The sequence below is a fragment of the Saccopteryx bilineata genome, chromosome 5 (genome assembly GCF_036850765.1).
Source record: "Saccopteryx bilineata isolate mSacBil1 chromosome 5, mSacBil1_pri_phased_curated, whole genome shotgun sequence".
Taxonomy (NCBI): Eukaryota; Metazoa; Chordata; class Mammalia; order Chiroptera; family Emballonuridae; genus Saccopteryx; species Saccopteryx bilineata.
The window spans coordinates 29,028,837-29,042,859 of NC_089494.1; positions in this window are offsets into that span (position 1 = coordinate 29,028,837).

Below are 14,023 nucleotides of genomic sequence, written 5' to 3' on the forward strand. Positions count from 1 at the left end.
TAGATTCATTTTGAATGTGGCTGATTGCTTTCTCATGTCATTTAACTTTTTCTCCATTTCCTGCACAATGATAGTTTTAGAGACTTGATTAGGTTTGATTCAATTTATTTTAGCAAAGAATATTCCATATGTGATGCTGTGTCAATATCTCTACTAACAGTAACAAATCAACTGCAATTTAAAACTTCTTTGCAGTTCTTTTCCCTTAAATTATATGCCCATTGAGATGTACAGGCAAAATATTGTATTTTAAAGTTATTTTTTTTCTTTGCATGGATATGCTACCAACTTGATCCATAGTTAGATTCATTAGCTTCCATTTGTTTTCAATTATTAAGGCTTGTTCTGGAAGAAAACCAGAATGTGCCATCCCAAAATATGCCACTTTGACATGATGATTACTTTGATTTAAGGCATTGAAGAAAGAGCTGGTACAAGAAGGACACTCTGACCCTCCTTTGTCCTGAAAGCAAAAAATAAATATCCTCTGTGAGAAGTGCCCTCCCCATTTCAGGAGGAAGGAAGACATGCTTAGCACCGGCAACAAGAAATTTGGAGCCACCAAGTCAAGGTCCAAACAAACTTTGTTAAACTAAAGTATCTTCCTAGTAACTTTTTCATTTACTACCACTAGCCCAACCCCCTTTGTCTTGCCAATTTTTCACACATTTCTTGTTACTTTGTCTAAGAATATAATAGCTTCCACCTCTGGTTACTTCTTTGAATCTTCATTCTCTCCTGAAGATTCCCGTGTAATGTAAACATTTAATAAAAGTTGACACTTTTCTCCTGTTAATCTATCAAGATTACATCAGTTTAAATCTCAGACCCCCCCAGCTGGAGACCCAAAATAAGTACAGGAGAATTTGTCTTCCCCTATGTTCTCTAAATTTGATTATAATAGGTTTTTCTAAATTATTTAAAACAAATATGGTTACTGACAAAGTCTTCTTTGACCACTGTAGTCAGGCTCTTGAACCTGATCCTAGGCCTATCTGTGCACTTCCTTAAAAATCCAATATTAGCAGCCCTGGCCATGTATTTCAATAGCTCAGTTGGTTACAGCATAAGCCCAACATACTGAGGTTGTGGGTTCGATACTCGGTCAGGGCACATACAATGGTCAACCAATGACAGTATGAAAAAGTGGAAAGACAAGTCAATGTTCCTCTGACTCTGTTTCTCTCTCTTCCTCTCCTTGAATTTAAAAATCAATAAATTAAAATATAAAAATCAGATATTAGCAACTAAGTTTAGCAAGAGTGCCCCATCCTCCATGGGCAGGGTTCAAATCCTCATATGTCTGATATCTCCCTCAATTGACATGTCTGATATCTCCCTCATTTTGTCCAGTCCATGGTGAGTCATGCTGTATAAATCATATACAGTGACCCGGGAGATAGACTTAGGAGCTACCACGCAGCCATCTCATTGCTAAAGTCCATGTGGATTACACTTTCAGCTTTTTCCGTCCAATTCTTTCTGAGCCTGAAGCTGTTATTTAGACCGTGCAGTTCTCTTTAATTTCCTGACATGTCATCCTACAGAATTTCTCTCCCTCAAGGGAGGGTGAATTATCCCACCAGAGGTCTAAGGCCTTGGAATGGGACCTCGGGGCATCGTTCCAAGGAAACTACTTGGATCTCTTGTGTGGTTGGGGAAGAAACTGCCACTAGAGCAAATTTATCAGCTAGTTATCACTGTGGGGAATTCTTCTAAACTGAGTTAGCAAGATTCTTGCTAAAACTGGTTCTACAAGGAAGAGTTCTTATTAAAAAGAGGGGTCAGGGAAGCCTGAGTTAGTTTGGTCAAACAAACGATCTTTGTCAATATACACACACACACACATGCATACATACATACACCCTCACAAGGTAATATACTATAAAGAGCTGGACCCCTATATTTTTACTAAAATATATCTTGCTGACACTTCACATCAGTATATAGATATATTATTCTTTATTCTTTTTTAATTTTAATTTTATTTATTGAGATTTGAGAGAGAGAGAGAGAGAGAGAGAAAGAGAGAGAGAGAGGAACATCGATCTGTTCCTGTATGTGCCCTGACTGGGGATCAAACCAGCACCCCCTGCTCTTCAGGATGACATTCTAACCAACCAAACTATCCAGCCAGGGCTGTTCCTTTTACACCTGAAGAAGACCCCATTTTATGGAAGTATCATAATCTGTTTGATTTAGTTGTGTCTCATATATAGCATAAATCTGAGCTTTTTCTTAATGTCATAAAACAATTTACAATTTTAGGATGTGGTTACCAGTTCTACACTATGTATGTATAACATCTATAAATGGCTGCCATAGAAAAAGTGTTTTCTTCCACTTAAATTAGGTCATAGTTTGGATAAGCAGAAAAGAATGCTGGGAAAGCAGTAATCTTATCTTTTATGTGTTTTGCACATCATTTTGGACACGGTGGGTGTACAATAAGATGTCTTAGAATACTGCCAACAATTTTGAGATTAGCCTCTCGCCTAAAGCCATGAGAATAAACTTAGGATGAGGTAAACATATATTGCCTGAGAGCTGTCTCTGACATTTTATTGCTCTTTTACAGTTTAATTAAAAACAGTGTGATGCTGAAAGAGACTGAGCCAATAAAAAAATTCTCCTCAGCACGTGAATTGTGACTTCACTTAGGACTTTTATAAAAAATTTATTGATTGATTTTAAAAAGAGGAGAAAGGAGAGAGAGAGAGAGAGAGAGAGAGAGAGAGGAACTTTGATCTCTTCCTATATTTGCCTTAATTCGAGATCAAACTGGCAACCTCTGTGCATTGGGACGATGCTCTGACCAACCAAACTCTCCAGCCAGGGCTTCACTCTGGACTTTTGGCAATGACATCCATCTGACAATTTCAGAGTCACCCATTTGTCACACTGAACACCACAGGTTAGGATAAAGTTCCTTGTAGATGTTTTTACCATTTAAAAACTTCACACATTTTTATTCCACGTTCATTCTTATTCCACATTGTGGTGCATTAGTTGTATCACCTGCAAATAAGAGTAGAGAGTCAGGACATGATGAGTCAAGCTCACAGGACCAGGCACCACTGCATTTTTCTTTTTTTGTGTGTTACAGAGACACAGAGAGAGGGACAGATAGGGACAGACAGGCACGAAGGAAGAGAGACGAGAAGCATCAATTCTTTGTTGTGGTTGCTTAGTCTCCTTAATTGCTCATTGATTGCTTTCTCATACGTGCCTTGACCAGCATGCTACAGCAGAGTGAGTGACCCCTTGCTCAAGCCAGCAATGTTGGGCTCAAGCCAGTGACCTTGGCTTCAAGCCAGCAGCAACCTTGGGCCTCAAGCCAGCAACCTTTGGGCTAAAGCCAGCGACTTTTGGGCTCAAGCCAACAACCATGAGGTCATGTCTATGATCTCACGCTCAAGCCAGCGACCCCACACTCAAGCCAGCAACCCCACACTCAAGTCAGCGACCCCATGCTCAAGCCAGATGAACCTGCACTAAAACCAGTGACCTCAGGGTTTTGAACCTGGGTCCTCCGCATCCCAGTCCAACACTCTATCCACTGTGCCACCGCCTGGTCAGGCCGCATTTTTCTAAATGTACATCTAACTTGCACATTGAACAATGACATCTGTTCAGAACTTAGATACAGGATACAATGATATGATTTCTTTTATATCCCAGAAACACATCAGATTACAAATTGTTGTCTGGAACTCTCTTTGAGTTGAAGACCGCTCCTTTTGTGCTTTCAATGTTATGAGGTTTATTGACTTTCCTTTATGCCTTGCCTTTTCAATCACTTGAGAGCTGAAGTCCTCCTAAGAAATGAATTCATCAGACAGTGAGTTTAGAAAAATAATAATAATACTGAATGTCAACTGGTAAGTTATAAAAATGATTGTCCCCGGTTTCTACTCCAAGGACAAAACCAGGTTTTCTTCAGTTTGTTTCTCTTTGTGATAGCTGTATAATGTTTGCAACTGTCAACCAAATATTCACTACATGCCAGTGACTGTATTGAGCAAGTCAGCTTCTTTCTTTTCATTCCATCCTTATAACAACACTGTGAGGTAGAGTCTCAGTCAGTGGTGTTTGTTTGTTTGTTTGTTTTAGAAACAAATTTACCTAGGTTACCACACACAATGAGGCAGTATTATAATGATACCTTGAACGATGAAGTTGTCATTATTTTCCATGGATTTTAACATGGTGAGGGCATGTGAGGTATAATTTGGTTCGGCAACATATGATAACAACAAACTCTAAGTAATAGTAACCTAAATACATAAAGGCTTATATCTCTCAAGAAATAGTAAATTGGAGGTAGAACGTTGTTGGTATTACTTCAGTGGCTCAATAATTTCAAGGCTGAGATTGCTATGATTCTTTGCTTTGTAACTTCTCCATAAAATGATAATTCCAAAAGAGCTGCTGAAGTTTCAGTCATCTTGTCAACCTTCTACGGCATCCCACCAAGGCATATAGCCAGCTTTCCTTGAAGCCTCAGCCAATATTCTCCCCATAAATCTTAGGGACCATTCTCAGTACCAGTCAAAGCTGGGAAATACGGTGTTTTGTCTAGATACATTATATCTGAAATAAAATTGTGTTTCTGACAGTCTGAAAGAAGGAAGAAATGGATTTTGAGTAGGCAACTGTCCCTGCCACAAAGTGAATAGGAAATAATGGCTCTTCATTAATAGTCAGTACAACTGGAAAGCGCTATGAGTGATCCCATGGCAAGTAATGATCACATAAATATTTATTGAGACCTTAGTCTTTATGTGTTTTACCTGTGCTGTCTTATTGAAACCTCACCACAACACTATGTTGTAGGTACAATCATTATCCCCAGATAACAAAACCTGAGCTTGGAGGATTTCAGAAATTTGTTTAAAGTCATTGAGAAAGTTGGGGGGGGGGTGCAGTTGGAATTAGAATCCAGGTTCTCCTAATGCCAAGATGTTGCAGTCAATATGTGGTGGTTTCTCCTCTGGAACAAATGACTAATCACAAAATTGAGAGGAAAGACCTCTCCCGGAAAACCGTGTGGTCAGAGCCCTTTTCGAGACTGGTCCTTTTATAGCAAAGAACAATGCTAATTAGTCAATCTGACTCTGTCTTTACCTCTATAGAGTAATTTCTTCAGTGCCATTTTCATTTTCTGTTCTTTGTCTTTATCATCCTTCTGTACATTGATACCATAATGATTTGGGAGGGGGGGGTTTCTAGATAAATTTCCAAGTGTTACATTTATCGCAATGTTTTGATGGCCAAAATGACAGTAAAGAAAATAAAATAATTAAGTATTATGCCTTAAAATGCCATAAATTTGTGTTCATTGGAGAGGGTTAGTGGACTATAACTGAAGCTATAAACTTGCAACTCTGTTGTTAACTAGTCGGGAGGATGCAGGAGAAGCTTTCTTTTTTCTATTTCAATATGCTTATCATTCAACAAACATTCCTCCTCACTTTGTTTCCTGGGCCTCATAAAATTGAAATGGAAAATATAAAATGGCTTAATGGCTGAGCAACACCAAATAGCATGCTTGGCATGACTTAACATTTTTAAAATATAGAGTCTCATTATATTAAATATGTCTCATTATTGTAATTACATTGCTACAAATGTAGTGGATAACACATCATATTATTACTTAATTTTATGGAAAAGCTTTCTAAGTTGTTTGTTGACAGATACAACCACGTTCTGCTCCTATCTGCCTAAATAACAACCTGTGCTAGGGCTTTAAACTCCACTTTAACGTTTCTTAAAGTGTGCTTATCTTTGGGATCCAGCTTGATGATGCTTTATTTCAGCATAAAATGTACCAGGAGTTGTTTGGAAAACAGGTGTGACAACACTCCACTTTTGTGTTCAAGGATGGCAATAAAGTTGCCACTTTGTAAAATGCTTTAAAGAACAGCTGTAGAATGTCATATTATTTAGTCATTAAAAACATGTTTTTAAATAATATATAATGACATGGAAAATTGCTCATAGTGTAGGCAAAATGGGCAAGTTATAAAATTGCAAGTAAAATTAATCTTGCATAAATATTTTTAAGATACAGAAATATGCCAAAATGCCAAGGATTTAGCTTCTCAAAATGGTGGAGGTAAGAGTGATTTTAATTGTCATGTTATGCTCGGATTTAGCTTCTCAAAATGGTGGAGGTAAGAGTGATTTTAATTGTCATGTTATGCTCCTTTGTATTTTCTAAATAGTCTATTATAAAAAATAATAAATTTAACTGAAAAATGTTCCTATTATTTTTGTGTGTGTGACAGAGACAGAAAGAGAGAGACAGAGAGAGGAACAGACAGGGACAGACAGACTGGAAGGGAGAGAGATGAGAAGCATCAATTCTTTTTTGCGGCTACTTAGTTTCCTTAGTTGCTCATTGATTGCTTTCTCATACGTGCCTTGACCAGGGTGCTACAGCAGAGTGAGTGACCCCTTGCTTAAGCTAGAGACCTTGGGCTTCAAGCCAGCGACCTTTGGGCTCAAGCCAGTGACCATGGGGTCATGTCTATGATCCCACACTCAAGCCAGTGACCCTGTGCTCAAGCTGGTGAGCCCTCGCTTAAGCCGGTGACCTCAGGGTTTCGAACCTAAGTCTTCTGCGTCCCAGTCCGACGCTCTATCCACTGTGCCACTGCCTGGTCAGGCTGAAAAATATTATCATTTTAAAAGTTACTTTTGCCCTGGCCAAATGGCTTGGTTGGTTAAAGCATTGTCCCTAGACACAGAGGTTGCCAGCTCTATTCCCAAGTCAGAGCACATACAGAAACAGATAGATGTTCCTGTCTCTCTCCTGCTCTGTCTCTTCCTCTCTCTAAAAACTAATAATATAAACTTTTTTTAAAAAAAAAAAGTTATTTTGAATGTGTGGGTTGAAGATGTTACAGCATGACCTTGACTGTGGAGCAATAAAGCCCAAACAAGGAGCTGGCAATCTTATTTCATGGACAGCTTTAGTGCAAGGATATCAGACTTCTTTAAGAACAGGTAAAAATAATGGCCTGGGCTCCTTTTTAGCCTCTCCAGGAACTAACTCCACCTGGACTTCTGCATTCCTGGCAAATCAGGATAGCCCTGTCAGGACCAGCTTGTACTACACGTTCTATTCACTGGGAACTTTGTTGCTTTACTCCTCACACCGCCCTTCCTCATGTTGCATGCTTAGCATGGTGTTCTTCCTTGACTAACCTGTCAGTTGAAATTTCTTTTAAAATTTCAGTACAAAAACAGGAGTTCTTGTTTAATTAGTATAAAGTTGTACATTTGGAAAACTGAAAAGTTCTGGAGATGTATTTTACAACAATATGAACATTGAACTACTGAACTGTATACTTAAAAATGGTGGAGATGATACCCTGGCCCCGTAGCTCATTTGGTTAGAGCATTGCCCCCTTATACAAAGGTTATGAGTTCGATTTCCAGTCAGAGCACATACAGATCAATGTTTCTGTCTCTCTCTCACCCTTCCTCGTTCTCTAAAATCAATAAACAAATTTTTTTTAAATGGTGAAGATGATAAATTTTATGTTATGTGTTCTTTTTTAAACCACAATTTCAAAAAGTTTTAAAACATTTAAAAATTCAGTACAGAGAACTCCACCCAACAGAATAAACCCAGTGAATATAAACATTTCTCACTGAGTTCAGGAGGTTAGTCAAAGGAATCAGCATATACCACCCCAAAATATGCATATTTGGCATAAAGATTATTTTGAACTGAAAGTAATTTAAGAAAAGGCAGACATAAGAGGAACTCTCTGCTCCCCCTTTTCAGGGGGCTAAGAATTGACATAGGAATTTAGGAGAAACACAAACATTCATACCAGTGTTGCCAGTGGAAATGATGTTCTTTCATGGAGTTGAAAGAAAGCATTCCAGGGGACTCACATATAGAGAAGTGAGGTTTTATGATAAGATGGTTTATTTGAGTGGAGATAGAAGGCTGCTCTCAGGTTCCCAATGTCTCATCTCTGTCCATCCTGCCACAGAAAAAGCATAGCCTGGTCTTCAACAGGACCAAAACGTAACTGGTGGCCAGATATTCTGTGCCATGATTCAAACTATTTCAAAGATTGGTCCAGTCCCACCTTTGTCCTTTGCAAGCTAATATAGTCTACATTCCTGGCTGCACTCTTTTTTTTTTTTTTAATTATTTTTATTTATTCATTTTAGAGGAGAGAGAGAGAGAAAGAGAGAGAAGGGGGAGGAGCAGGAAGCATCAACTCCCATATGTGCCTTGACTGGGCAAGCCCAGGGTTTTGAACTGGTGACCTCAGCATTTCAAGTCGATGCTTTTATCCACTGCGCCACCACAGGTCAGGCCCTGGCTGCACTCTTATTGTCACTATGCCCTGGTCCAAGCTTCACATCTGTACTTGGGAGTGCATGAGGCTCTCAGCCCCCAAATGGCTGCTGGCCCATGCAGATCCTAGAACTGCATGGCTACTTGGAGAACTCACTAACAAAAGGGCCAGCACATTACCAAGTGAGAGAAAGAAGAAAGAGAGCTTCTTTGTGAAGGGGATTATAGTGCCTCCAGCTTTGGAAAAATCTATATGTCCTTTATTTATTTTTTTTTTAAAAAGATTTATTAACTGATTTTAGAGAGAGGAGAAAAACAGAGAGAGAAAGGTAGGTAGAGATAGGGGGACAGGAAGCATCAACTCGTTGTTTCTCAAATGTGCTTTGATGGAGCAAGCCTCCTGAGTTTTGAACCAGTGACCTCAGCATTCCAGGTCAACGCTTTATCCACTGTACCACCACACGTCAAGCCTACATTTCCTTTTTTTTTTTTTTTAATTTAAATGTTTATTTATTTATTTTAGAGAGAGAAGACGGAGGGAGATAGAGAGAGAGAGAGAAGGGAGGAGGAGCAGAAAGCATCAACTCCCATATGTGCCTTGACCAGGCAAGCCCAGGGTTTCAAACTGGGGACCTCAGCATTGCAGGTCGACGCTTTACCCACTGAGCCACCACAGGTCAGGCAAGCTTACATTTCCTTAAACTAACCAATCAACTTCTTAGTTTTTCATGGGCCGTGCTGGATCTTCCCCTTCACCGATCCAATTCCTAGATCTTCCAGGGGTCTATGTCACTATCCAATCTGATTCTTTCCCGAGGCCAGAAAGCCAGGTTTCTGTGGCCACTATTTTAGTTTCTACTTCAGATAAAAGACTCCAAGTGGAAGCACCTTCCTTGTGCATTCCTGACTTCTGCTGGGCATGTGCCCAGCCTAGGAATCCCTCCCGCTGTTTTTATCCCTCCTGGGGTAGTGACTGATAACAATCCCGCCCACGTTTGGGGGGATTAGGTCCAGTGGCAGTAGAAGATGCCCTGGAGAGTGTGTGAGTTGTCATTTCCTAGTAAAGTAAGCAGGCTTTTTAATGCCTGATTCTTTTTGCTCCCTTCCCTTGTTAATATTTAGCTACTTACACTAACAATAGCACCTACTAAAAACTTCTTTTTTTTATATAATTTTTTTAATTTTTTATTTATTCATTTTAGAGAGGAGAGGGAGAGAGAGAGAGAGAGAGAGAGAGAGAGAGAGAGGAGAGACAGAGAGAGAGAAGGGGGGAGGAGCTGGAAGCATCAACTCCCATATGTGCCTTGACCAGGCAAGCCCAGGGTTTCAAACCAGCGACCTCAGCATTTCCAGGTCGACGCTTTATCCACTGCGCCACTACAGGTCAGGCTAAAAACTTTTATCTACTATACATTTCCTAGTTGTTACCTTCCCATAATATATCACCCCTAGAAGCACAACCACCCCCTTTTTTGTTAGTCTAGTGACTTCTCCACAATTTACATATTGCCCTTTGTTAAAATTGTTTGTAAGCTCCCAGACCTGTTTCTTTGGGTTTTAACTTCTTTGTGAAGTTCCTTTGTGCATGAAAAATCAACCGTTTCTCTTCTTAATCTGTTTTGGTTTTTTTCCAGTTTAGTTTACAGGTCCCAACTACAGAAGCTAAGAAGGTAGAGGAAAAGTTTTTCCTCTCCTGCATTACCTTGACAGTTGGTCCTTGTGTGCCATAGCAGTGGCATACTTGTACATTGGCACCCAAAGCAGATCAATTTTTAGTAGCTCCCCACTTCAATATGACCAAGGTAATCTCAGGAATATCATGAAATGAAACAGAAAGAAATGCAGGTAGTGAGAATTTATATTTATTGAAACATTGTCTATATGCAATTATGCCAGGAGATAAAATTTTAAAAATCAGTAAATAATATAGTATAAAAAGTGAAAAATGAATAATTATCTTTTCAACATTTGTTTTGTGAGAGAGAAAGACAGAGAGAAGGACAAATAGGGACAGACAGGAAGAGAGAGAGAGATGAGAAGCATCAACTCTTCCTTGTGGCACCTTAGTTGTTCATTGATTGTTTTCTCATATATGCCTTGACTGGGGGGCTCCAACAGAGCAAGTGACCCTTTGCTCAGGCCAGAGATCTTGGGCTTCAAGCCAGCGACTTTTGGGGTCAAGCCAGTGACCATGGAGTCATAGCCATAATCCCATGCTCAAGCCAGCGACCCCACACTCCAGCTGGTGAGCCCGCACTCAAACCGGATGAGCCAGTGCTAGATCCGGCGACCTCTGGCTTTGAAACTGGGTCCTCTGTGTCCCCAGCTGTCGCTCTATCCACTGCAGCACTGCCTGGTCAAGCTCTTTAGCATTTTTATATTTAATAATTGGACTGTAGATCCCTTAGTTACAGTCTGATATAATACTATTTTATTCAAATAATTGTCCAGTGGCATCTCAAAATATGGCACCTTGGCATATTCACTATTTTAAGCTGAAGGAATTTGAGAAACAGTAAGTGCAGAAAGAGACTTCTGACCTTCTCCTGAAGCAGATTTTAAACTCCCATGTGAGAGGTGCCCTACCTGTACCCAAGGAAAGGACTATCCTTATCTCAAAGATTCCAGAGGAACTTGAACAAGCAGGCCTTGCTGTCTTCCCCAATTTGCTACACTTAGCTCAGACCCTTTTCTGTCCTATCATATTTTGTCATGCCTTTCCTCTCACCATCAAACCTAGAATAAAAATACTTTGGTTTAACTGTTTCCTCAGGTCTTCATCTCCTTATGAAGGCTGTGTCATGTAAAATGTATGTTAAATAAATTTTTATGATTTTCTCTTGTTTTGTTTTTTTTCCTTAGATTTTAGTTATTGATTTTACAGAAAGAAGAAAGACGGGGTGGAACATGAAGCATCACCTCACAGTTGTTTCAGTTCAGCCGTTCATTGTTTGCTTGTCATATGTGCCTTAGCCGGGCAATCCCAGGGCTCCGAAAAGAAAGAGGAGGGGGAACAAGAAGCATCACCTCACAGTAGCTTCAGTTCAGCCCTTCATTGTTTGCCTGTCGTATGTGCCTTCGCCGGGCGATCCCAGGGCTCCGAACCGGTGACCCCAGCGTTCCAGGTCGACGCTCCATGCACCGTGCCTATCACAGGCCGCTTTTCTCTTGTTAGTCTGTTTTTTGTTATAGGGTTTCACTTAGATGAATAAGGGGAAAAGATGTTTTTTTCTCTTCAGCATCAGCTATTAATAACTGAATTTTAAGAAAAGTAATATAACTGCAGAAGACACAATTGAAGCAACTATTAAATCACGTCATTGCTGTAATGCTTTTTCTTCTTGAATTGCTATTTTATTTTAAAAACAATTTTTACATGTATTTTAATTTTAAAAATATCCAAATTCATTGTTAAAAAGTTGTGCACTAAATTTACATTTGCCAAAAAAAAAGATAGTACATCTTATATAGCTTCCATTGGTTTTACCATTTTACATGTTTTAAGACCAATTTATTTTTAATTAAAAAGTTTTTTTTTCAGATTTTACTTATTGATTTTAGAGAGAGGAGAGAAAGAAAAGTGGGGGGAAGAACAGGAAGCATCAATTCATAGTAGTTACTTCTTGTATCTGCTTTGACCGAGCAAGCCCACTGTTTTTTAATTGGCAACCTCAGCATTCTAGGTTAATGCCTTATCCACTGCGCTACCACAGGTCAGGCTAATATTTAAAATTTTTTAATTGATTTGAGTGAGAGAGAGAGATAATCAATTTGTTGTTCCACTTATTTATGTACTCACTGGCTGATTCCTTTTTTTTTAATTTACTGATTTTAGAGAAAGAAAAAGAGAGAGAAACATCAATTTGTTGTTCCACTCATTTATGCATTCATTGGTTGCTTCTTTTATGTGCTATGACCCAGAATTGAACCTGCATCCTTGGCCCATTGGGATGACTTTTTAACCAATCAATCTACCTGGCCAGGCCTTCCACCACATTACATTTTAAATATAACAAAAAACTCCAATTGGTAGCATAGAATAAAGAAGCTGAAAGGCCTGACCTGTGGTGGTGCTGTTGATAATCAAGTGTCAACCTAGAACACTGAGGTCACTGATTCAAAACCCCTGGCTTGCCTGGTCAAGGCACATATGGGAGTTGATGCTTCCTGCTCCTTCCCCCTCTCAGTCTTCTCTCTCTCCTACTCTCTCTCTCTCTCTCTCTCTCTCTCTCCTCTCTGTCTTCTCTCTCTCTCTCTCCCTCTCTCTTTCTCTCTCCCACACACCACATTAATAAATAAAAATATTTAAAAAAGAAAAATAAAGAAGTTAAAAGGCCTTGGGTTCTGTTTCTTCATTTCTACCATGATTGTGCTATCACTGTGTATTTCAAGTCTGTTGCTTAAATGTAGAGAAATTTAAAGTGTGCCAATGATTGGAACCATTATCAACTTAATCACAAAAGAAGGGTTAACTGAGTATGGTATGGGACTGACTCTATAAGTGAAAATATTTTCAACGCTCTTCCACGTCAAATACATTTTCTATTAAAGAATCAGTAACAACAATTAAAATAAAAATAGGAAATTAACTTTTATGTAGCACACATTGTCTATTAAAAATAAAAATTTTAAGCGTAGTGATCACAGCAGTACTTTTAGAATTTAAGCTAGTAAAAGTTTTTGAGGGGAAGAATATTTCATCACTGAATTTGTTTAGAATTGCTGATACATAAAAGCAGAAGGGCTTTACTTGGTTTTATTATTGTTTATATTATTGAAATTCCCTACGGACGAACACTGCGCTCCCCTACTGCCTGCACTGGGTGGGTTGTACTCCTTGCACCTTCTTTACTACACTGCTGTTCCGTAGGTAAGCTGGTTAAGTTGGTTTTGTCAATTTAATCATATTGTAAAATGCATTCAGCTTTCACCAGGGGATTCATATTTTTTAAGTGAGCAAACCTCAAATTCTTTTTTAAAAAAGATTTTATTTATTGATTTTAGAGAAAGTAGAGAGAAAGAAAGGGAGGAGTGTGGAGGAGCATCAACCAGTAGTTGCTTCTCATATGTGTCTTGACCGGGCAAGCCCTGAGTTTCAAACCAGCAACCTCAGCATTCCAGGTCAATGCTTTATATACTGCGCCACCACGGGTCAGGCAAACCTCAAATTCTTTATGTAATAAAATTGATGGCCCGATGACTTAGCTTTCTGTGTGTTCAGTTTGCACATATTGAAAAAACTCAACAGGGAAAGAATTTTAAAAAGGACACGAAGGTTGAAAGTGCAGAACCCCGGAGGGTCCAAGTGGATGTCGCGGCTGAGTGACAGGAGCAGAGGAGAAAGGTGTGGGCTGGAAGGCAGTGTCTGCCGGGGCGGTCAGGTGGGACTAGCAAGCAGCTGCCCGAACTCACCCTCCTCCACCTGGGTCCTTGTGGGGCACAGTCCTGGCGCTGTTTTTCATCCAGATGGCTTTGTAAGATCTCCTGATTTTTAAATGATGGAAATTAATTCAAACACTAGGAAAACTGCGCAGCACAAATGAAACACAGGGGCAGCTGCAGTATGCCCCAGGCTACCATTTCCCTAATGAAAAATGCAAGGAGTGCTCAAACCAGTTCAAGAAGTTGAGAAAATATGCTTTATTCTCTGAACCTTTTCCTGTCCCAAAATATGACATTTTAGAAAAATCCAGA